At 50.8% G+C, this 23,075-nt stretch overlaps 1 protein-coding gene across 3 annotated transcripts in view; it reads left to right on the forward strand.

Moving 5' to 3' along the window:
- Positions 1-97: 97 nt before the first annotated feature.
- The window catches only part of ZNF664 (zinc finger protein 664), a 30,482-nt gene continuing 7,504 nt past the window's right edge, over positions 98-23,075 (forward strand). The window contains exons 1-3 of one of the 3 annotated variants that reach the window (XM_056131402.1): positions 98-253; positions 777-889; positions 20,157-20,375. The gene's annotated coding sequence lies outside the window, so the exon portion shown is untranslated. The remainder of the gene's footprint in view (positions 254-776; positions 890-20,156; positions 20,376-23,075) is intronic. The other 2 variants (XM_056131403.1, XM_056131404.1) reach the window with 2 other exon arrangements.

The following is a 23,075-nucleotide window of genomic DNA, read 5'->3' on the forward strand; positions in this document are numbered from 1 at the left end:
GCGCGGGGGCGCGCGCCGGGCGCGGGGACCCGGCGGGCTGGGCCGGCCGGGCGCGCGGCGCGCATGCGTGCGGCCCCCGCTTCCCCGGGGCGGCCGGCCGGGCGGTGCGCACGCGCGCTGGCCCCCGGAGGCGTCTGGGTGTGCGGAGCGCGCGCGCGCGCGGCTCGGAGCGCACCTGTGAGGCGGCCCCCGAGGAGCGGGCGGCGCGGCGCGCGGAGCCCGCGGCCTGGGGCGCTTCCAGCGCGCACTTGGAGTGAGTTCGCGGCCGGCGGCCGGCGGCCGGCTCCGTCCCGGGGCTTCCAGCGGGCGCCGCGGCCGAGCGGGGGGCGGGCGGCGGGGCGCCGCGGCGCTGAGGCGCTGAGGGGGCGAGGCGCCGAGGGGCTGAGGCGCCGAGGCGCGGAGCGACGGCGAAGGACGACCCGTCAGTCGGGCCGGGCCTCGAGCGCGGCCGGCGCCGGCCGCCCCGGGGAGGAAGGTCAGAGGCGCTGCCCGCCGCGGCCGGCCCCCCACGCAGGCCCCGGCCGGACGCCTGGCGCCGGGCCCGGGGCGCGGTGGGGGCGGGGGCCCATGGCGGCCGGCGGCGGGCGCGGGCCCCGCGGGAGCCGGACTCCCGGGCCGCGCTCCATTGTTGTCGGCGCGGGCCGGCCGGGGGAGCCGGCGGCCGCGCCTTGGAGCCGGTCCAGGCGGGTCCCGGGAGAGGCGGTAATGGCCGCGCCGGGGGAGCGGCGCGGGGTCGGGGCGCGCGGCGGCTGCAGGCGTGCCGTTGTGTGTTGCAGAGCCGGGCGGGAAGCGCGCGCGCGGGGCATGAGGGACCCCCGGCGCCCCCCGCGTGCGACGCCGCCGCCGCCGGACGCCTCCATTGTCTGACCCGGGCCGGAGCCTCGCGCAGGTAACCGGCCGCGGCGCCGCCCCCCGCGCGCGCGCCCGCCGCGCCCCCCGTCCCCGCCCGGATGAACGCCCGCCGCGCTCCTGCCGCCCCCCCGCCCCCGGCTCCGCTCCTTTCCCCCCCGCAAAACTCGGCCCCTTTGTGACCGGGGCCCGCGTGGAGGAGCCCGGCCCGTGCGCGCCTCGCGGGTACTTGGCTGACCAGGTATTTTTCTCCCCGGGGCCCAGCCGGCGCGGCGGTCAGGGCCGTGGGAGGACCCGGGCGCGTCTTGTCCCCCCGCGCCGTTGCAGTGGCCCGAGTCCCTCCGCGCGATCCCCGCTCTCGTGCAGAGCCGCACGCACCTTGTCCCACCCACAGGTCCATGCCAGCAGCTAAGGTAGAAGTTAGATGAGGAAAGTGGCCCGTTTTTTTCCGTGTCCAACGGAAAGCGTGGTCCCGGTGGCTCAGGTGCGACCACAGAGCAGCTGCCAGGCGCCTGGCGCCTTTAAGGTACTTCAGAGTTCACGCGTGGGCAGGGTGGCGTCGTTCCGCGAGTACCTGTGAGGCGGGGAAACGGGGACTGGCCCTTAGAGCCCGGCTGCGTGCTTGGGCATTCGAGGTCCCCTCGGACCCTGAACCCCAGATGTGAGCGAGTGGTTCTCCTGGACAGCAGCGCAGACGCTCAGTCGCGGAGGTGGGCGTTGAGGATGGGGGTTCTCCGGGACCAGAAAAGGTACCCTGGGGAGGCGTCCCCCCCTCCCCTCCTGCCCTGACTCCTCGGGCCTGCGACCCTGCTGGACACTTCATCACTAAGCGGCAGGGTTCTTTTCTATAAAAGGTGATAATTCTCGCTCTGCTTACGCGAGTTCAGCGGTATGTGTGAGAGTGCTTTGGACACCATATTGTAGCTTCGCTAGGCCTCATGATCAACGAGGATTTTTTTTTTGAATTGGCGATATAATTTATATATTCTCTTGGGCCAGGTACTTATATTACAGATCATGAGACTGGTGACTGTCAGTTTTGGGTGCTTCTCTAACTTGTAGTTTTGTTATGATGACTTTTGTCAAGTAATGTTGATATATTAGCCTTCTTAAAAGAGTATTTTCCAAATATATTTTCCCTAGTGCTTCACATGCCTGATTTAAGTTGAATAAAGTATCAGGAAAACTGACACTCTGTAAAACAAAACTATCTCAGTGTTACCTAGTGATGTATATTTATATATGGATTTGTGTGTGGTTTTTTCCCCCCCCCCCAGTGGCAATAGCAGACTAGGTTAGTTCTGCCCTTCAGGTAAAATGGAAGTTTCATTTAAGTACTAAGTGTTGAGGTATTACCATTTTAATATATGAGACTCAATTAGGACTTTTGAAACTTTTTTCCCCCATTCAGGAATGATTGAATGTTTATAGTGTGGTCAGCAAATTAAGCCTTGTCTCTGGTCTTTCTGAGTTTATAAGCCGCTCTTTGTTGTTGTTGTTGTTGTTTGCTTTGGGAGCACACCTGGTGGTACTCAGGACTTATTCCTGGCTTTGCACTCAGGAATCACTCTGGTGGTGTTCAGGGTGGGCCAAGGATTAAACCCAAGAAGGCCATGTGCAAGGCAGCCTCCCTACCTGCACTGTACTATTGTTCTGACCCCTGTCTTTGTCTTTTTGAGTTTATAATCTGTGGCAGTCATCAGAAACTAACTATTGCCCCACAACAACACGTGTAATCACAAACTTGGATTTCTGCAATGAAAGTTAAGCCCCGATATAGAGTGTAAAAAGGGGAACATACTTTAGATTGGGGAAAGACATTTTGCAAAAATAAGATTTGAGCTGAGTGAGTGGGTGTTAGTATAGAATGAAGTGGGGGATAATTTTCCACCCTGGGGAGAGGCTGTGGGAAGGCCCTGAAGGGGGAAAAGCTTGGCCAGTCCTGGAACTGAAAGTGTGGCTGGGAATAGATTGGAGTAGGTGGAGAGAAGTGTGGCCAGGCAGGGGGCCAGGTCATGTCTGGTCTTGTAGGGCAGGTTAAGAATGTTTTATTTCATCTTGCGTGAAATGGGAAACCATTACAGGGGTTAGGTTTTAAGCAGGGGGTGACATAATAAGGTTTGCATTTAAAACAACCTCTCCAGCTGCTGCATGCAGAGATGTGGGGGTGTTGCGGGGTGGAGAGTTGAAGTGGGGGAGACTGCATATACCATTTCACAGTTCTCTCTAGAAGCAAGAGCTCTTTCCTTTGGAGAGCCCATTGAATTGGGCTACCAACTAAACAGGTAAAAATTTAAAGGGTGCTTCTTTTGCAGAAAAAAAATACAAATGTTAAACTTACTCTACATTAATCTTATGGGAAAACATCAAAATTAAAGAATTGGAATATTCTATAACATGGTTTTTACAGATTTTTCTGAGGAGTAATAAAGAGTGACCTGAGGATCTAACATAAAGAGAAGGGAAGTACATGCATGTTGTGGACTACAAGAATGAGAAGAACAGCAAAAGCCATTCCACCTAGAGCATTTAAGGGCACTCTGCATTTATACAATTAATAGCTTTCTGAATACCAAATAGCAGAAACTAAAATGCAGGAGAAACAAGACCCAAACCCAGCCAAATTCTCTGATCACAAAACACAACCGTGTAACCATAACCTGATTGAGAGGTCAGGGAGAAGGCTCAGAAGACTGGAGTTATATACTTTGCATGCAGCACTCCCAGTTGTGGTGCTTACCCCTCACCCCTCACCCTCACGATTGAGATAGGGCTCTTCATGGAGACCATGAAATCACCAGGAAGTCTGGCTGTATATCTGAATGCAATTTTAAACACTATGGGGAAATGTCTGTTTTGGGGATGAACTGGATGAAATAATTATGGGTAGTGAACTGGGTCACGTTAATATTTTGTAGAGTCACATTCCTTTAAAAAGTACTGACACTGAAGAGTCACAAAAGTACTGACATTTATAGAGTCCCATTGACTTAAAAAGTACTGACATTGAAGTCTGCACCATACTGACATTGGAGTCTGCACCTCACTGAGTCCTTTTCAGCACCCAAATACAAATGACGTGGGAATGTGATAAGTAATGAGTATCCCAAATCCTAAGAACATACGGAGAGAAATAAGGCTCATCTGGGAGAAGAAGCCACTGTAGTTGAGACAGTTGAGCAAGGTCTCCACACTCAAACATACCTGGACTGGAACTTTTTAAATGAGGAAAAAATACCCATTGAGCAGGTGTTACATGGGAAAGAAAGTCCCAGCACCTCTGTGGCACTCAAATCTATTCTAGCACAGTGGGTAGGGCGTTTGCCTTGCATGTGGCCGACCCAGGTTTGATTCCTCTGTCCCTCTTAAAGAGCCCAGCAAGCTACTGAGCGTATCCCCCCCGCCCCCACAGGGCAAGGCCTGGCAACACCCTGTGGCGTATTTGATATGCCAAAAACAGTAACAACAAGCCTCACAATGGAGATGTTAGTGGTGCCCATTCGAGCAAATTGATGAACAATGGGAGGACAGTACTACTTAAAAATATACAAGATGTTTAAGGAAAAAGGGAAAATAAGACCCAGTGGCTAAAACTGAAAGGGAGGAGAATCTTTGTCACAAGTACAAGTAAAGAGTTATCACGTTCAGCATTTAAAGACCTTCCAGGTCAGTGAGGAAGATAAACTCCACCAACAGCTGGATATGCATCAACCCATTGACTAGAAATAGAATTTCTTAAACATTTAGAACAATGTATAATCTCACTGATACATAATAGTAATTACTCTTACCAAAAAATAAGTATTTTCGAAAACAGTAAAATGAGATAGTTCAGAATAAAGCATAAATAAAGTATTTGGCTGGAGCGATAGCACAGTGGTAGGACATTTGCCTTGCACGCAGCCAACATTGCCAACCCGAGTTCGATTCCTCCTCCCCTCTCGGAGAGCCTGGCAAGCTACTGAGTATCTCGCCTGCACAGCAAAGCCTGACAAGCTCCCTGTGACTATTCGATATGCCAAACACAGTAACACCAAAGTTTCCAATGGACACATTACTGAATGGGAGGAGAGTGACAGTGAAAATATTTGTGAAGAAGGGTAAAATCCCTTATCCAAAGAATTCAAAAGTTCACCTAAGTAGATAGGCGCATGTTGGGGCTGGAGTGATGGCACAGTGGGTAGGGCGTTTGCCTTGCACGTGGCCAACCCGGGTTCGATTTCCAGCATCCCTGAGCACTACCAGGAGTAATTCCTGAGTGCATGAGCCAGGAGTAACCCCTGTGCATCGCCAGGTGTGACCCCCCAAAAAAATCAATAGATAGGCGCATGTTTCTGAATGGGGCAAATCATTATGGTCATTACAAAGTTTGAAGTACCCTGCAAGTCAGAATTTTCATATTCTAGTGGGACTTATCTTTTTATATACCCATGATAAATTATTTCTAAAATGCGCCTAAGAACTCGATGGGGCTAGAGTGCATACCTGGGCTCAGTCTGTCGGCCCATATGGGTCCCTCAGCAATGCTGGATGTGTCCTCCAAATCCAAAATATAATTCCTCCAGAGGAGTAAATGTGGTAGAATGACTGAAATTTTTCGAATGGAAAAATAGTGATGCGCAAGTTAATTCAAAGAGGGATTTGGGTTCCGAAACCAGGAACTTGTAATGTGGTGACAAGATTGCAGACTTAGGCTGGGAAACAGTACAGCGGGGAGGGCTGGACAGGAGTTTGCAGTTGACCCAGGTTTGGTCCCAGGCACCACTGAGTGTGGCCTAACCCCTCCCTACATAAAAATGATTGAAAATCAAGATTCAGACTATAGAGGAAGTAAGCAAATGGAGAGGGGAAGCAACTACAGCATGAAGTTACTTAGAAGTTACTGAGTTGAAAATGATGGCAGATTTGCTTTTCCAGATGTTAAAACTACTGTAGGACTGGAGAAGAGATAGGACAAGGGTCAAGGCACTTCGGTCTGCACACAACCAACCATTTCAATCCCTTACACCACAAATTGTTCCTTGAACACTGTCAGACCCCCTCAACATCCCCCCATCCATGCCCCAAAACACAAACTCACTGTAGTGCTGCAGTGATATTAATGGGGAGAAGCAGAGTAGACAGCGTACAGAACAGTGAACCCTAGTCTGAGACTTGCTTATAAGAGTTTTCTATAAAGTTGGTCATTTGATCAAATGACCATACAATGTACTGTAAATGGCTAAGAGGGATGCAACATCCCCATGTTCAAAATGACTTTAATTTGGGTTCGAGAAATAAAAAATACATAAAGTATTAGGAAAAAAATGTGAGAAATGGGTGGTTTGGCTAGAGCATTTAGGTAAGACCAAAATCTAAATGCTTGAAAAGTTTTATCATTGGATCACTGTATCACTGTCACTGTCATCCCATTGATCGTCGAATTAACTCGAGCAGGTGCCAGTAATGTCTCTATTCCTCCCAGCCCTGAGATTTTAGCAGCCTCTCCTTACTCGTCTTTCCCAACGATTGGAGGCTCTTTTAGGGTCAGGGGAATGAAACCAGTTGTCGTTACTGTATTTGGCATATCAAATACGTCACAGGGAGTTTGCCGGGCTCTCCAAGAGGCATATATTTATATAATACATCATTGGTTATATTTGATATTTCTGACATATCAAATACAAGGTGGGACTGGAAAGATAGGACAGCAGTTAGAACACTTCCCTTGCTATGTGACCAACCCAGGGTTGGCTCCCAACACCAAATATGGTCTCTTGAACCCCCCTCCCCAGGAGTGCCTGAGCGCAGAGCCAGGAGTAAACTGAGCACTGTTAGGAGTGCTTAACCTCCACACCCTTCCAGTTATTACAAGCTGATGGAAAAGTAACATAAACAGATAAAGGATTAACAGAATTGACACAATTAAGAAATGAAGGTTATGAATAATTCACACAAGTGAAAGTCAGCATTGAAAAGGAACTCAAACTCACTGATTAGAATTAAAAATAATTCTGAATAGTTTCCTTCAGGGAGCTATCAGAAATTAAAAAGACAGCCAAGGGTGCAAAGGAAAATGCACCTCATTATTGGGAGCATAGAATTGGCTCCAACTTTTCAGATAATGCTGCTTCAATCAAAATAATGGGTGCTTTGATGAAGCTCATACGCTTGACAGTTTGTCTCTTAGGAGGACAGACTGGTTGAGACAAAGTCCATTGTCCCCTCACTTTGAGGAAAAGGTGAACAAATTTCTAGTACTTCTGGAGTGTTATGTAGCTTTTTAAAAGCGATCGATTTTTCTTTTTTTAAATAAGAAAAAGATTGATTTGTATGTGTTGATGTATCCCGAGTTGGTGTCTGGAATATATTATTGAACTAGTTTAATTCTACTTGTAAGGTACAAAAGTGTGTGTGTTCTGAATAAGAATGGAAAAGGATCTAAAAGCATTCAAAGAACTCATGACTAGTGGGGGAAGCCCATAGTGGGACTGGTTTGTTTTGTGTGTGTGTGTTTTAGGGCCACGCTTGGCAGTGTTCAGGGCTTATTCCTGGCTCTGCGCTTGGTCACTGCTGGATCTTATTGGTACCAAGGACCAAACTGGAGTTAGGTGTGCCAAGGAAAGTTCCTTACCTATCTTTTCAGCTTACTTTTGTTATTGAGGTGTTACAGTTTCTCTCAGTTTAATAAAGGCATCGGGTTTTTTTTTTCTTTCTCCTAGGAGAATGTGGTAGAAGTGTCACGCTGTTACCATGGCTAGTTTATCAAGAGCCTAAAAAGTATTCATAGTTCTTGATGTGCCATTTGTCTAAAAACCGCTCAAGGGACTTATTTAATTGCATTCTTCACCCTATGCAGAATTAGTTTTCCTTTGATATTTATTTATTTATGGTGCTGAGAATCAAACCCAAAGCGCAACATATGTGAGAGCTCTGCCGCTGAGCCATTTCTCTGCCCTGCAGAATTGTTTCCAAGGTCACAGTAGTTATGTCTGCCGGGCATACTATATTGCTATTGAAGTGTCTAAAAGGAAAAAAGTGTTAAAATGCTTTGGCAATGATAAGTGGAAGGAAATTAGGATATAAAACTGCACACCTGATTGAAACTCATAAATGTAAATCCCAGCAACCCTCCAGAATAGCCTGTAATGGGAAAATATCTGGAAGAAATTAGGTTTAGAATATTAAAAATTGTGAACTTTAGGCCTGGGGCATGCAGCTCAGTTGTAGAGCATTTGCTGGACATGTGTGAGGCCCTGCATTTGGTCCCTGCACTGAATAAATAATAAATTGTGGACTTTGAGTGGTAGGAAGTTAAGTGACTTTAAAAAGTAACTTTCTGAGGAGGTTGGAGTGATAGTACAATTTTCCTTGCACGCAGCAGATTGGGTTCATCCCACGCATCAGTATGGTTCCCTACGAACTGCCAGGAGTGATCCCTGAGCACAGCTGGGTATGGCCCAAAAACCAAAAAGAAAGAAGAGTAAGTAACTTTTAATATTTCCCAAGATTTTACTTTTTACATTATAATGGAACATTTAATGTTTAAAAGATAATGAGTACTGGTGGAGGGATGGGTACTTGATCATTGTATAACTGAAACCCAAGCACAAAAGTTTGTAAGTCTACAACTGAACCTCATGGAGTTTCACTAATTAAATAAATGAATAAGTAAAAAGTAAAGTAAAGGCCCTCCCGTCGATCATCGATTTGCTCGAGAGGGCCCAGTCTCTCCATTGGAGACTTTGTTGTTACTGTGTTTGGCATATCGAATACGTCATGGGGAGCTTGCCAGGCTCTGCCGTGCGGGCGAGATACTCTCGGTAGCTTGCCGGGCTCTTCGAGAGGGGCAAAGAAATCAAACCTGATAATGAATAAATAAAAGATAATGAGGCCTAGGTTAGCTCCATAGTTAATAGATGTATATACTTTTATTATTTTTATTTTTGCCTTTTGGGTCACACCCGGCGATGCTCAGGGGTTACTCCTGACTCTGCACTCAGGAATTACTCCTGGCGGTGCTCGGGGACCATATGAGATGCTGGGAATCGAACCCGGGTTGACTGTGTGCAAGGCGAACTGTGAATAGCTGTGCTATTGCTCCAGCTCTGTATATACTTTTTGTTTGTTTGTTTTTGCTTTTTGAGTCACACCCAGCGACGCACAGGGGTTACTCCTGGCTCATGCACTCAAGAATTACTCCTGGCGGTGCTCAGGGGACCATATGGGATGCTGGGAATCGAACCCGGATCGGCTGCGTGCAAGGAAAACGCCCTACCTGCTGTGCTATCACTCCAGCCCCTCTGTATATACTTTTATAAATAGACTTGCCCTATCATATATTCATTGTCACTGTCCTCCCGTTGTTCATCCATTTGCTCGAGCGGGCCCAGTAACGTCTCCATTGTGAGACTTGTTACTCTGGCATATCGAATACATCATGGGTAGTTTGCCAGACTTTGCCATGCGGGTGAGATACTCTTGGTAGCTTGCCAGGCTCTCCGAGAGGGGCAAAGAAATCAAACCTGGGTTGGCCAGGTTGGCTGCGTGCAAGGCAAACGCACTATCTGCTGTGCTATTGCTCCAGCCAGTGTATACTTTAAAACCATATCTAGGGACTAGAGCGAGAGTACTGTAGGTAGTGTTTGCCTTGCACACAGCCAACCCAGGTTCTATCCTCAGCATCCCATAGGGTCTTTGAGCACCACCAGAAGTAATTTCTGAGTTTGAAACCAGGAATTACCCCTGAGATTACCAGGTGTGGCAAAAGAAAACAAAAATCTAAAGAGGTTTTATGTTTTGTTTTGTTTTTGAGTGATGTGCTTGGGGTGTTTCAATTTTGTTCCAATATTTGAAGGAAAATTACTTAACAGTGTGCAGGGAAAAATTCAAGTTTCTCATTTTATGTCTGTAGAATAAATGCAGAAACTTAATAAGTGCATGAGCCACAGAGCTTTTTAGTTTGATTTTTTCTCTTTCTTTTGGGGATCACACCGGCGATGCTCAGGTTACTTCTGGTCTGCACTAAGGAATAAGACTTGGCAGTGCTCAGGGGCCATATGGGATGCCGGGAATCGAACACAGGTCGGCCGTATGCAAGGCAAATACCCTCCCCGCTCTACTATCACTCTGGCCCCGAGTTTGACTTTTTAATTGTCAAGTAGCCGTGTTTCTAACACACAGTTGTGGTGACACACAGCTGCATTTAACAAATTTATTTATTTTGGGGAGTGACACCCAGCAATGCTCAGGGGTACTCCTGGTTCTGGACTCAGGAATCACTTATGGCGGTGTTTTGAGGGACCACATGGAGTGCTGGGGATTGAACCCAGGTCGGCCATGTGCATGCTAATGCCTCCTCTAGTTTCTGCTTGGTCTCTGTTTAACCGAGTGCCTTGGACTCAGCGCAGAAGGCCAGAGAGCCTGGCTGTGGTTCGGGCTGTGGCATGTAGTTCAGCCAGAGTGGGGCTGAGCTCTAGGGCGCGCAGCGTAGGTGGGACTGAGGAACGCACCCACAGTGAGGTATGGGTTTGTTTGCTCGTCCAGCATTGCTGTGTACCTGCTCTGAAGGGCAGCAGAAACGTGCTTGAACACTCAGGGAAGGAAACAGGGTCAGAGGATGAGGCGTGAGGAGAGGGGCAAGCCAGACCTGGGCAGTTAGGGAAAGTTAGGCGTAACCTTCTGCAGGTGGGAAGTGGTGAGCAAGGAAATGGGGTGGGATGGGAGGGGGCGCGTTGGAGACAGATGGCTGGTATTGTTGGGGTTAAAAGCCAGATGAACAAATTTGGGAATAACATTGAAAGTTAAGAGAACCAGTCCAGTCTTCATTTTAGAATGATGATGTGGGAGAGTTTATGGCTTAGGGAGAGGCCAGACTGGAGTCAGTCAGGACCGTTCCCAACTTACAGCCGACAGGACACATTAGGAGAGAATGTTAGTTGACTGTTGAGGGACTCACACTCTGCTGTAGTGGGTTCAGTGAGAAGATGACAGTCAGTTGGGACACAGTGCAAAGAGATTGTAGGACACGGAGGTTCTTCTGAAAGGGTTTGCAGGAAGTGCTTTGTTCTGATGAAAGGAAAGCTTTTACCCAGGCCACGTGCTGGGCTCAGATTCGTTCCTGAAACAGAATTCAGATCTCTAAACTGTTGAAGGTTGGGGAACATACATCTGCTTTAGAATGGACTTAGCGTCTTTCTCCTGGAGTAAAAAAACTGCATGTGCTTCTTCAAAGTCCACAGGACGAGAGACTGCCTCTCTGAGCAGGTGTGGAGGATTCGCTAAGAATGCTAAGCATCAGCTGGAGAGGTAGGAAAGGCCAGCAGCACTTGCCTGCCTGTGGCCAACCTCAGTTTATCCCCAGGACACCTGCTCTGAACAACAGCAACAAAGAATCTGAGCACCCTGTTGTCTGATTGTTGTGATTGCTGTCACTGAACTGGTTCCTGCACATAGGAGCAGACCAGGATAAAGTCCTAGTGGCAGTGCTGGACCTGGTGGCCCTCTGTTCAGACTGTGACAGACTCCCAAACACAGCAGTCCCTCATGGTGCAGGGTCGGAAGCCCAAGGCCAAGTTGCAAGTAGGCTGTGCGCTGCCGAGACCCGGGAAGGAGAGGGAGCTCTCTAGGGTGGCAGCACCGTCATCACCTAACTGCCTTCCCACCTCCCACCGGGCTTAGGTATGGGAGTGGGCAGGGTCTCAGACAGAGTTGAGATCACTCCGGGCAGGCCTTAAGCTGTGGGAGCAGGGAAGAGGGCACCAGGCAGAAAGCCTGGAGCAGGGCCAAGTGTGGGCGTGTCAGAGAAGCTGAAGGAGAGGGAGTGAGGCTGCCTGGCCAGGTACAAACCTTACTTGAAAGAAACTCCACTTGATGTGGCCCGCCGGGAGTTTCCGAGCAGCTCCTGGGCATCTGAGGGCTTCCTCAGCTGGGCTGCTAGTGCCTGCAGAGCCCCTGGGGCAGCTCACTCCACCCTTGCTCAGGGGTCCTACGCACCTGCTGCGGGTGGGTCTGCAGAAGCACACCCACCTTTTCAGGGTATCTGAGCTCTTGTGCGGCAGCAGTAGTGTTGATGGCTTCCAATGTGATGAGAGGCAGATTGGAGACATTTCAGCTCTTTGACAGCTGAAAATGAGCTCTGAGACCAGTTTATTCTTGCGAATCAACATCAGGTCTGATGCTGATTCGCAAGTAGAAAAAGGTTGAAACCACTGATTTAAAGTGTTAGAGTTAATCCAAGAGGAAGACTCACTCAGTGGATAATGCATGCCTTTGGTGCATAGTCATTTATATAGAAGTTGGAGAGAGATTTTCAGTGGAATTTAACTGTGGAGTAGGTCTATGAGAACCATTCCAAGTTTGATCTTTTTGTGTGTGTGTATGTGTATGTGAACTGTGTTTTGCTATGGATTGAACCCAGATCTTCCACATGCAAGGCAAGCCAGCCCCAAAGGTTAATTTTTTTAAAGCAAATTTTTTAATTGCTTTTCAGCACCAATGTATTTCTGTCCTTATCTCGCCCGCACGGCAAAGCCTGGCAAGCTCCCTATGACGTATTCAATATGCCAAAAACAGTAACAAGTCTCACAGTTTGTTGTGAGAAGTTACTGGTGCCCGCTCGAGTCTAACTTTGGAATGTGCCATGTCTCTGATACATTACCACTGTAGCACTGTCCTCCCGTTGTTCATCGATTTGGTCGAGTGAGCACGAGTAATGTCTCCATTGTGAGACTTGTTACTGTTTTTGGCATATTGAATACGCCACAGGTAGCTTGCCAGGCTCTCCGAGAGGGACAGAGGAATCAAACCTGGATTGGCCGCGTGCAAGGCAAAAGCCCTACCCGCTGTGCTATCCCTCCAGCTGAAACAATAAATTTGGTAAAATTATTGTAGATTATTTTTCAAGCCTTGTAACTTTATAAAGTTATCATAGCTATTGCCACAGCTTATGTTTTAGCACCTCGTGTGATGGGGTGTCAGGCCTTCTGAGGCACCCCTGTGTAGCTTCAGTGAGCTTCTCCCCCAGAGACAGTAACAATAAACTCCTACAGGAAGGGACCTGGACCCTTTACCTTCTGAACAGTCGACCCCATTATTCCCTCTGGCTTTCAGGATTACTTTAACATGTGCACTCAAACACATGGGTGTGGAATTAAGCTTCATGGGGGTTTCGAATACTTTAGTGATTCAAAGGGCCTAGCAGACATGAGTCCGGTTTCTCGGCTGGGATTTCAGTAAGCGATTACCACAGCTCTGTCTTATGCTAGGCTTAGAAGTGTCGAATCAGGGAGCCAGTCGTACCGCGGCTCACGATGCAACTAAAGGAGGTAACCCATGGTGAAATGCAATTCAAGATCTGATACTGCAGGACTGCTGGCAGAAGGTTCCCCGGCAAGTGTTGGAGCGCCCTCTGGAGGCAACAGAACTGCCAAAGGATGGGCGCCTAGGACAGGCTGGATGGGAGAGCATTGCAGAGATGTAAGCGGGGAACAGGGGAGAAGGCCAGGGCAGAGCCCACAGGTTGAGTGAGGTGGTAGTTGTCAGAACGGGTCTGTCAGCAGCCTGGGTGGAGACTGGGCTGGGGAGAGGGACGGGGGCTGAAGGAACTCTGAAGGGTCTTTTGTAGCCAAGAGCAGTGCTTCCTTCAGACCATCTGAAGAATGGCATGTGTCAGAGACTGCATGTGGGCCGGGCAGCTCAGTCAGGCCGTGGATGTGGCCTGCTCTCTTTTCTGCCTCCCCTCTGGTGCACTGTTTGCTTGTTCCATCATCTCTAATGATGCACTTCCTCAGGATTCTGGTTTGCCTTGCTCCTACCTGGCCTGTCCAGGTCCTGGGTGGCCCAGCCTCCAGCCCATGGCCTGTCAGCTCGTTCTCAGTAGGGTCAGAGTTCTGAGAGTGAGCAGCTGGGGGTTTGGCTTGGTTGGTACTGTTGGAGGTCACTGTGAGGGTCTGGCTGAGGAGTCCACCCTGGGTCTCATGGGCATTAATAGGGGGAGAGGCCACATTGACTAGGGGGCCTGGACCCTCTTCAAGGCACATCCTCTGTGGCCAGCAGGCACTTGAACTGGCAGGGGCGAGCATCGGGCCCTGATTTCATGATGTCTTCCTGCCCTTAAATAGATTCTATTAGCAGCCTTTGTTCCTCGTCACCTCAGTTCCTGTAGAGAAACTAAGACCCTACATATATTGAAGGTATTTTCACTTTTCCATTTCCTTCCTGTGATATTTCAGGTTTGTTCAGGATAAAATTCTATTCCTCAAGTCAGTCATTTTGCTGAAAATGATACAGCTGCTTCTGATAGCTCTTGTTGAAGTTGGATCGTTATTATTTCATATCATGCCCATATTTCCTTTTCCTCCAAATTCTGGGGAGTCATACAGTAACAGTATTGTCCTCACATTGGCAGAATTGCAAAATGAACACTGCATCGGGTATAAACATGGCAGCAGTCTGATTCCTAGTTCCTTGTGTCCGGAGTGAGTGAGGGGACGACAGTAACCGTCCATTAGTCCAAACTCCTGCAGCTTGGTTTTAGGGGCGCCTCCAGTATCAGCCTTTTGGGTGCTTGAGTACCTTGTAAGGTAACCTTCCATGGCGTACTCTGCTCTTTGCTCCTTAGAAAGGGGGAGCACCCAAGTGGGACCCTGCCCGCCAAGCCCAGTCTGTCCTTCCTGCTCTCGGGATTGCAGGGCCTTCCCAGCACAGCCCTGTACCTGGGCTCCTGTACCTGGTGCAAACTCCCCCGCCTTCCCTCTCAGGATCTCAGGCTTCCTCACCTCTTTGACTGCATGCCTCGAATCCCATATTTTGATACAGACCCCGGGAGTGAGTTGGCTGCCCGTGTCTTCCCTCGTTCGTCAGCATGAACCCAGATCTGGAATCCCCGCAGGGCCCCTTCTGCCGCCTGTGCCCACTGCAGACACTGCCTCTCTGCAGCTGTGGGAGTGTTGCCTGTGGCCACATCATCCCTCATAGCGACTCTCTTCAGGAAGGTTCTGTTGGGTGCTGTAAGCTTGTGCCCTTGGGGTTCAGTGAGGAAGAGTCCCCCTTGCTTCCGCCCCCTCATGCTTTCCTCCAGCGATGCCCTGTGGGGTTGGAGTGCCCCCAATTTGGGGCTGCCTCCCAGCGCTGAGGACAGCAGCAGCATCTTGTTCTCCTCTCCATGGAGACCTGTGGTCAGCCAGGCCTATGTCCCAGCCAGACCCTCCATTTTCTTGCCTACACTTCCTGTCTTTGCCACGATAGCAAACCTTTAAGAAAGCTGAGTTGGGTCGTCCCTTAGTTTCTGGTTCTCTTTCCCTTAAGCCTGAATGACACCTTAAGTATAACTTCCTGAAGATCCTCTTACCTGGAGATTATGGATTTACGTCGTCTCTGGGCAAATACCACCATCAGTCTCTGTTCCAAGCATTGTTTCCTCTTGATTTTCTTTTAAGCGTTCATGGTGATTTCCTCCCCTCTTCGGTTCAACCCAAGAGGAGAACATGGATCGTAGATAGGCGAGGTATTTGTTCTCTTTATTTAGTTTTTTTCTGAAATGAAAACACTAATCGAGCCCATAGCCCTGGAACTCTGTGATTTAGGTACGTAGTAAAACTACACATTTTTTCCACACACAGCTGGGAAACAGGGAAAACCATGCCTCCATCCCTGTTGGCCTTGTGAGATGGGGCTGGGGCTTGGGGTCTCCCCTCCCTCCTGCCCTCTGACACACTGCAACTTCCAAGCTTGGGCCTTTCTTGCCGCTGAGAGAGGGTCAGGCCCAGCAGGAGCCAAGAGCGCATCGGCCCTCACCTTTGTCTCCTGCCCTGCCGAGGCTTGTCAAATGGACCAAGTCTGGGTGGAGACCACAAGCAGGCCAGTTGCTTGCTGCAGCTCCTTTGTACTCCCTCCCAGGGTCCTGACTGTCCTGAAAGGCCTAAGTTCCTTTTCAGTGCCCCCACCCAGTGTGAGAATGAAAACTGGGATGCTGGCTCATCCCTAATTTGCAGTGAGTGTGAGATTGTTTTCGCTTGATGACCAGGCAAGGCTGTTTTATGTACCAGTAAACAGAACAGAGGCCATGGGAATGAGTGGCCTGTGGTCGCAGCTATTCTGTCAGATCGATGATTTGAACTTACGAATTTTGACCATGTCCAGTATTCTACACGAAGTTATGATTCTCCTGGGGTTTTTTTGTTTTGTGTTTTTTTTCTTTTTTTTTTTTTTTTGATTTTTAGGTCACACCCGGCGATGCACAGGAGTTACTCCTGGCGGTGCTCAGGGAACCATATGGGATGCTGGGAATCGAACCTAGGTCGGCTGCATGCAAGGCAAACGCCCTACCCACTGTGCTATTGCTCCAGCCCCCATGATTCTCCTGTTTAGGAAGGGAGCTGGGCCACTCCTGGGTTGCTGGAATGCTCAGGGCTTTCTCCTGCTTCTGTGCTCATGGATCACTTCTGGAGATGCTCAGGGGACCATGTGGAGTGCCAGGGTTTGGAACTGGGGGTCAGTTGGAGTTAAGATAAGCGCCCTACCCCCTTAGGTAGGCTACTACCTAAGGTACTTGCTGTATTCTCTCCAACCCAGTGATGATTCTTAATGCCTACATGTTACACATTTACTAGACACATATGATAAGCTTATGAACCCCTTGTATGTGGGGCCATCGTGGAAGCCAGTTGGAACTGTGTTGTCACTAGGCGTTTCTGTGCGTTGTATCCAACTGGGAAGTGGAGGAGAGTCTGAAGTCAGATGAATGGTCCCTGAGCCCTGCGCGAGAGGGGTCGGGGAGGAAGCTCTGGGCAGACCGGAGGTGCAGGAGACGGGAGGAAAGAAAGCAGCGTTTGACTTTGAACAGAAGAGCCCTAATTACAGGGAGGGAGATCATTGGTCCCGGAAGCCTCTTCCTTGTGAAATGCCGCTCTTGGCAAGCGCGTGAATGTGTCATGCCCTAATTAAAATTGGGCAAATAGGCAAACGCATATTTACGGAGTCTCAGCTATGCTGTGGGCACTCTGATAGGTACTTTCATATTTATTATCTTTAATTATCACAGCCAAGCGGTGAGGACATTATTCCCATCTCTTTACAGATCAGTCTGCCTTCAGCCGCAGTCACAGAGCAAGAGGTAGAGCCAGGCCCCACCCCACTGTGTCATTCCTGGCAGAGAGAGTGGTCCTGTGTCACCCTCTCACCTTGATGACAGGTGCAGAAACTGGGCATCCTTCCCACCATCCTTGTCCTCCTCCCAGCCAGATTTCAGTCTTTGTGGCGGGTTTTGGTTAAGGGATACTCAGCAATGGCTTCTTCGCTTTTTCTGTTTTTCTCTCTTACGAGTCATTGAACCAAGTCCCCTGAAGAGCAGTTTTCCCAGGACAGCGGAGAACAGCGCTCTGTGACTCCGTTTCAGGGGACAAAGTGGCAAAGCACGGGGTGGAAGCGGGGGGTGCATCCCCAGTTGCTCTCTCAGGGGTCAAGAGTCGTGCTGAAGAGACTGGCTGTCTGGGAGCCTCTGGACCACCAGACCGTTAGTACCCAGAGTAGGTACAGGAGGGGTACCCAGGAGGGCAGGCACTTTAGTCCTGGCCAGGCTGTGCTGCTCAGACACAACGTGAACAGCAGCGGCCGTGGCCATAAGAGGTCAAGGGCACTGTGAGAGAAACAGCCTTCAGTTTCCTGTTGCTATCGTAGCCCTGCCAGTGGACGCAGCTGAAGGGCTTGGTGGAGGGGCCTTCCGGGGTGCTGGAAAGGCATGAGGCATAGACAAGGGCAGGCCAAGAGGTGTTTCACGGGTGGCCCTGCATGGAGGCCGAGGGGCTGCCCTGAGCAAGGGCCAGCCCTGACTCTCGGGTAGGAAGCAGGTGGCTCAGGCTGCTCTTCCTGGCTGCAACTTCTTGTCTGTGCTGGTGGCGAGGCGAGCGCATGTGGCACAGATGAAGCGGACAGGCTACAGCCCCTCCATCGTCTGCACCGTGTTTGTGTTTCCTGAAGGTGTGGATGGGAGCGAGGGAGGAGGCTGCCTTGCTGCGAGACGTAGGTCCCTGTGGCCGTGGGCAGGACAGATAGCCTCTTGGCTAGGTTTCTTGGCAGCATGCAGGCCGCAAGGATGTGAACGATTTTTTCCATCTGCTTTTTGTGTGCCATGACCTGTCCAGAAAAGCCACTCGGGGCTGGAGCAATAGCACAGCAGGTAGTGCGTTTGCCTTGCACACGGCCGACCCGGATTCGATTCCCAGCATCCCATATGGTCCCTCAAGCACCGCCAGGAGTAATTCTTGAGTGCATGAGCCAGGAATAACCCCTGTGCATTGCCTGGTGTGACCAAAAAAAAGCAGGGGGAAAAAAAAGGCCGCTCAGAACTGTCGCTCTCTTTGGAGCTAATACTTGACAGATCTTCCTCATGACAAAATCTGTGAGGAGGCAAAGTTCCTGGCCCAGTTGAGGACATGTTCTGGGTGTGATCCAAGAGCAGGGGCCCGTTACATAGTCCAGGAGAGAAGAGAGCAAGATTGACTTCGCATGACTGGGACCAAGACCATGTTCTTGCAGGAACCCACTTCTAAATCTGTTTAACCAAATCATACTCTGTCCCTTCTCTGTGCAGGACAGTGTTGTATGTGAAGAAACGGTGACGATGGTGGGAATTGGTAACTACTAGTAACTGCCTCCTACAGTTAATTCACATACTTTTGGAAGTTGGTTCACATACTTGGAAGCTTTGAAAAACATGGGTTTAGGATGGAATCTAAACCACTTTTTGATCTCAGGACCCTTCTACTAAAAAATGATTAAGGACACCTGGAGCTTCCTGTTTATGTGGGCTCTGAAGCAAGTGGTGTCATAATAGAAGAACAGAATTTCACAAAAATATTTATTAACTAATTATAATAAAATGCTAATCCCATTTTCATGTCAACACAAATGACAATTTTATGAAAAACAGATATTTTGTGAAACAAAACATTTAGTAGCAGGAGTAGCAATATTTACATTTTGGCAAATGTCTTTAAATGTATGAGGCTTAAATAAAAGACATCTGCTTCCATATCCAGTTCCTTGCAATATGTTGTTTAGTTGAAGTAGATGAAGAAATCCAGGCTCAGGCAGAAAGTGCAGTTGCTCATCTTCTCAGTCCTGTGCGTCCATCTGTGCCATGGCACCAGCTCTGGACAAGTGGCGAGTCGGATACTTCTGAGAAACCTGCAGCTCTGCAGGGTTGTCCCTTAATGCCCACCGTCTGCCTTCTGTCTGGCTGTCTACCCTCCTTCATCCCTGCTTGCTTACTTCCTTCTCTCCCTCCCTCATTTTGTTCCTTCCTTCCTTCCTCCTTCCTTCCTTCCTTCCTCCCTCCTTCCCTCTTTCCCGCCCTTCTGTCTTCTTTGTTTCTTTCCTTCCTTCCTTCCTCCCTCCCTCCCTCCCTCTTTCCCGCCCTTCTGTCTTTGTTTCTTTCCTCATCCTCCTCCTCCTTTTCTTCCCCCTCCCCAGTGTTCAGGGCTGCTCTGGCTTGGAACACAGGGCTTCTGCCTGTGCACTCCAGTCCTTGGAGCCCTGGCCCACTAATATTTCACACATCATTCAGGAACTTAGTTCACTGAGTCAGCAGATCTTGCCAGTGTTCCTATTTTGTGGTGTGGAGAAATTATATTCGCGTCCCTGTTTATTTAAAAAACCCATCCAATGGGGCCAGAGTGATAATACAGCTTGCAGGGCAGTAGGACGTTTGCCCTGCATGCGCTGGTTCGATCCCCGGCGTCCTATATGGTCCTCTTAACCCCACCAGGACTGGTCCCTGAGTGCAGAGCCAGGAGTCAGTCCTGAGCACCACCAGGTATGGCCCCCTTCCCACAAAGCAAACCACCCGCTTTGGGGTAGCGCAGAGCTCTCCAGCAGGCACACAGCTGTGTTCCCCTCAAAGACCAGATTTGACCATTGGTAACCAAAGCCGCTGGCCGTTTCCTGTACCGAGAGCCCCTGTCTCTCTGTTCAGAGAGAGCACAGGCGTGCTGGTATGGGACCCACTAGTGACGTGCACTTGTGCTTACTGTTCCGAGTACACTAAGGGACAGATTTGGTAAAAGTTGAGCAGATGCTTTCTGTTCCTGTTTCACGGTGTTTTGGAATGAAATTGTCTTTACCTGAGACTGGCGGTGAAGAACAACGTGAGCTGCCAGAGCCGTGGGCACCTCTGCATGGCGGCGTAGGTGTGAGCAGCACCCCAGAGGCATGGAACCAGTCAGCGTTGAGTGCTCTCCTGCATCTGGAGCACAGTTCTCTGTGCAGTGAAGACAGAGAGTGGTGTCTGAGTGTTCCCGGGAAAGTTGTTTTGCTATTGTTCCGTCAAGGTTTTAGGGCCACTGGCAATCTGCAAGTCACGTTTGGGGCAGTGCATGTCCAGGCCGCCGTTGGGAAACTTAAGCTCACTTTCTCAAGGTGGACAGGTTACTCAGCGTCTCCTGTGCTCCCAGGCTGGATGTCTGCCTTCTGGCTCTGAAGGAGACTCCGCCTGAGGCTGCTCTCCGCTGGCCAGCATGTGACTTGTAAGGATTTGACTGCCTTGAAGGGTGAGTAGGCGACAAGGGCCAGAGGGTCTGTGGCCTCACATCGTATACTTGGTTACCTGCTTTCCTCCCCCCCCACCCCACCCCCCGGAAGGTACTTGGCTTCTGTCCTAGATGTTTCTGATGGAGCAGCCTGGTACCGGCAGGAGGCCAGAGGGCAGACCGCGAGGGGCGTGGGCAGAGCTGAGCACAGGCCCTCAGCATCTCTTCCTGACCCAGATGCAGAAGTTCTATCAAGCCAGGGCATCACACAGCGTTTCGTTCTATAGACAGCACGTGTGTGCGTGTGTGTTTTCTGGTTTACCAGAGGACCTAAGTAACCCTGAGGTCATCTACTAGGCCCCCATTTGGATTATTTGTACCATAGACACTTGGTCCCCTGAGCCCACTCCATGCCAAGCTCTGTGGTTCATGGTGTAGAGGACAGAGCCTGCTCCCTGACACTGGCTGAAGACAGCCTGTGAGGGGAGGTGCAGATTGTAATCAAAAGTCTCCATCCGGAGACCCATGGAGGAAGCAGGGTTGCCTCTGGACAGAGGCAGCGGGTGCCCAGGGGGTTCAGGGACCCGACTGAGGATTGGGGCAGTGGTCAGTGACCTCGCTGAGTTTGAGGATTGTGCGGTGTCCTCTCTTGGAAGTTAGAAGTCGAGTTGGGTGTTCTTGCCCCTTCATGGTTTTTAAAGTGTTTCCACATTCAGTATCACACAGTCTGACTCTTGCTCAGGTGCTTGCCAAGATCTGCACTTAGCGCCGGCTGGCTTGGAGATTCAAAGTTTACCCTTGTCACATCCCTGGTATTCTTGTTAAAATGCACTTTCTGACCAAGTAGGTCTGGAATGGGGCCTGGGGGTCTGCGCTTCTGGCCCTTCCCGGGTAAGGCTGACCTAGGGGTCACATTTAGCAGTCAGGATTCCAGAGCCAGTTTTCCTTGGCCACATGGTCTTGATCCATGTGCGTGAGTCCCAGTCGCTTTGAGCCTTGCAGAGGAGAGGATGAGGTGGGTAGAGATGCATCAACGAGCAGTGAGTGCAGAGAAGGCCCCGGCTCACGGAGTGGAAAGAAGGAACTGCAGGATTGGAGTGTTGCTCCGGGCCCAGTGATCGGGCTAAAGCTCACCCCGTCCCTTAGCAGGAAGTCTGGCCAAGTCAGTGCAAAGGAAGCGTGAGGACCCTGTCTTTGCCAGTGGGGCTCTGGGGGCTGCTTCCAGAAGGCGGGTGAGTGGAAGCGGGTGCAGTGAGAAAGGGCACAGACCACGACCAGCTTCGAGAGCCTTTCCCCGGCCAGGAAAGTGCTGTGCTGATTAGCAGCTGTGCAAGTGGTGGAGAGAGAAAGCAGGGTTTGTCCTGTTAAGCCTCAGGGTGGCCCTGGGAAAGATCACCGCGTACCATTTCTGTTACCCTCGCGGACCTTGAGCAACTCGCTTTAGTCATGCCTTTATGCTGCAGCTCAAGTGGGGGAAGCTGGCCTGACCCCAGAGGACGCTCTCCAGAGCAGCACTCACGTGGGGCCAGACGGGGCCTGCGCCCTTGGCCCATTATGGATGACAGAGTCTTTGGACGGCTCAAGTGGGTGATTTTTTTGACAGGCTTCGATTGTTCTGTTGAAGTCGGCCGTTGTGCAGAGGAGAGGGACATGGACGCGTGACCGGAGCTTCGTGGTCAGCTCCCTCTGGACCTCCACAGAGAAGCTTGAGGCAGCCTCTGGGTGTTTCCTTTCCTCACAAGTCACATTTGGTCCAGTTTTGCATCTGCTGGCCTGTACATGCCTCTATGTTTCTGAACTCCATCACAGTTCGCCCTCCCCCACACCCCCCCACCCCCCGCTAGTCACAACCGTCTTCCCACACACACACCTTTTGTGGGGCTGGGGAATGTAGCTCAAGGGAATGGACCTGGGTCAGCCATGTACAAAGCAAGCGCTCTACCCACCGTGCTATCTCTCCGACCCCCATCACCACCCGTCCCCGTGCAGTGTGACACTCACTCCCAGGGAGTCTGACTCAGGGAATTGGACCTCAGCTGCCCGTGAGTTCCTGACCCCTGCAGGGAGGGAGCCGCACTGGTGCAGACATGGCTGAGCCCTGGGTCAGGCTCTGCTGGCCCTGCTGTGTGGATGGACACAGAGCCCAAGACCCGAGTGCTGGGCCGGTGCCAGCCTCCGAGCATCAGGGAGAGGCGTGGGCAGGAGCCCGGGAGGCGTCTGCTGAGGGGAAACCAGCCGGGCAGGTTTGGGGGCTCAGCAGGGAGAGGCAGCAAGGTGTCCGGGGAGGAGATGAGGGCCGCTCGCGTCCAGCGGCACCAAGTCCAGCAGGCCATCATGCGCGTTAGTGACGGTGCGCGCTGGGGCTGAGTGGAGGAGGCAGGTGAGGGCGGTGGGGCTGGCCATGGCGGGGTGTGTCCTGCGCTGTATCCCTCACAGCCGGTGCACATGCTGGGAACAGACGTTTAGGTTCAGAAGTGCCGAAGAGCCCCAGTTGGGGACCTGCACACCCCAACGTGGAGAAGCTGAGAAGCGGCAGTCAGCGTGGTGCCAGGGCGGGGACATGGGAGCTTGAATGGATGGACTGTGGCACCGGGGAGGGGTTGCCCATCACCCGCCGACTGGGGACTGGGGCGGAGAGTGGCAGAGTGTGTGCACATGTGCGAATGGGGCTCGAGGGAGGGAGTGTGGGGCGTTGGGGGAGAGAGAAGCTTAGGACCCCCC

Source organism: Sorex fumeus, unplaced genomic scaffold (assembly GCF_029834395.1).
Source record: "Sorex fumeus unplaced genomic scaffold, SorFum_2.1 ptg000087l, whole genome shotgun sequence".
In the NCBI taxonomy this organism is placed as follows: Eukaryota; Metazoa; Chordata; class Mammalia; order Eulipotyphla; family Soricidae; genus Sorex; species Sorex fumeus.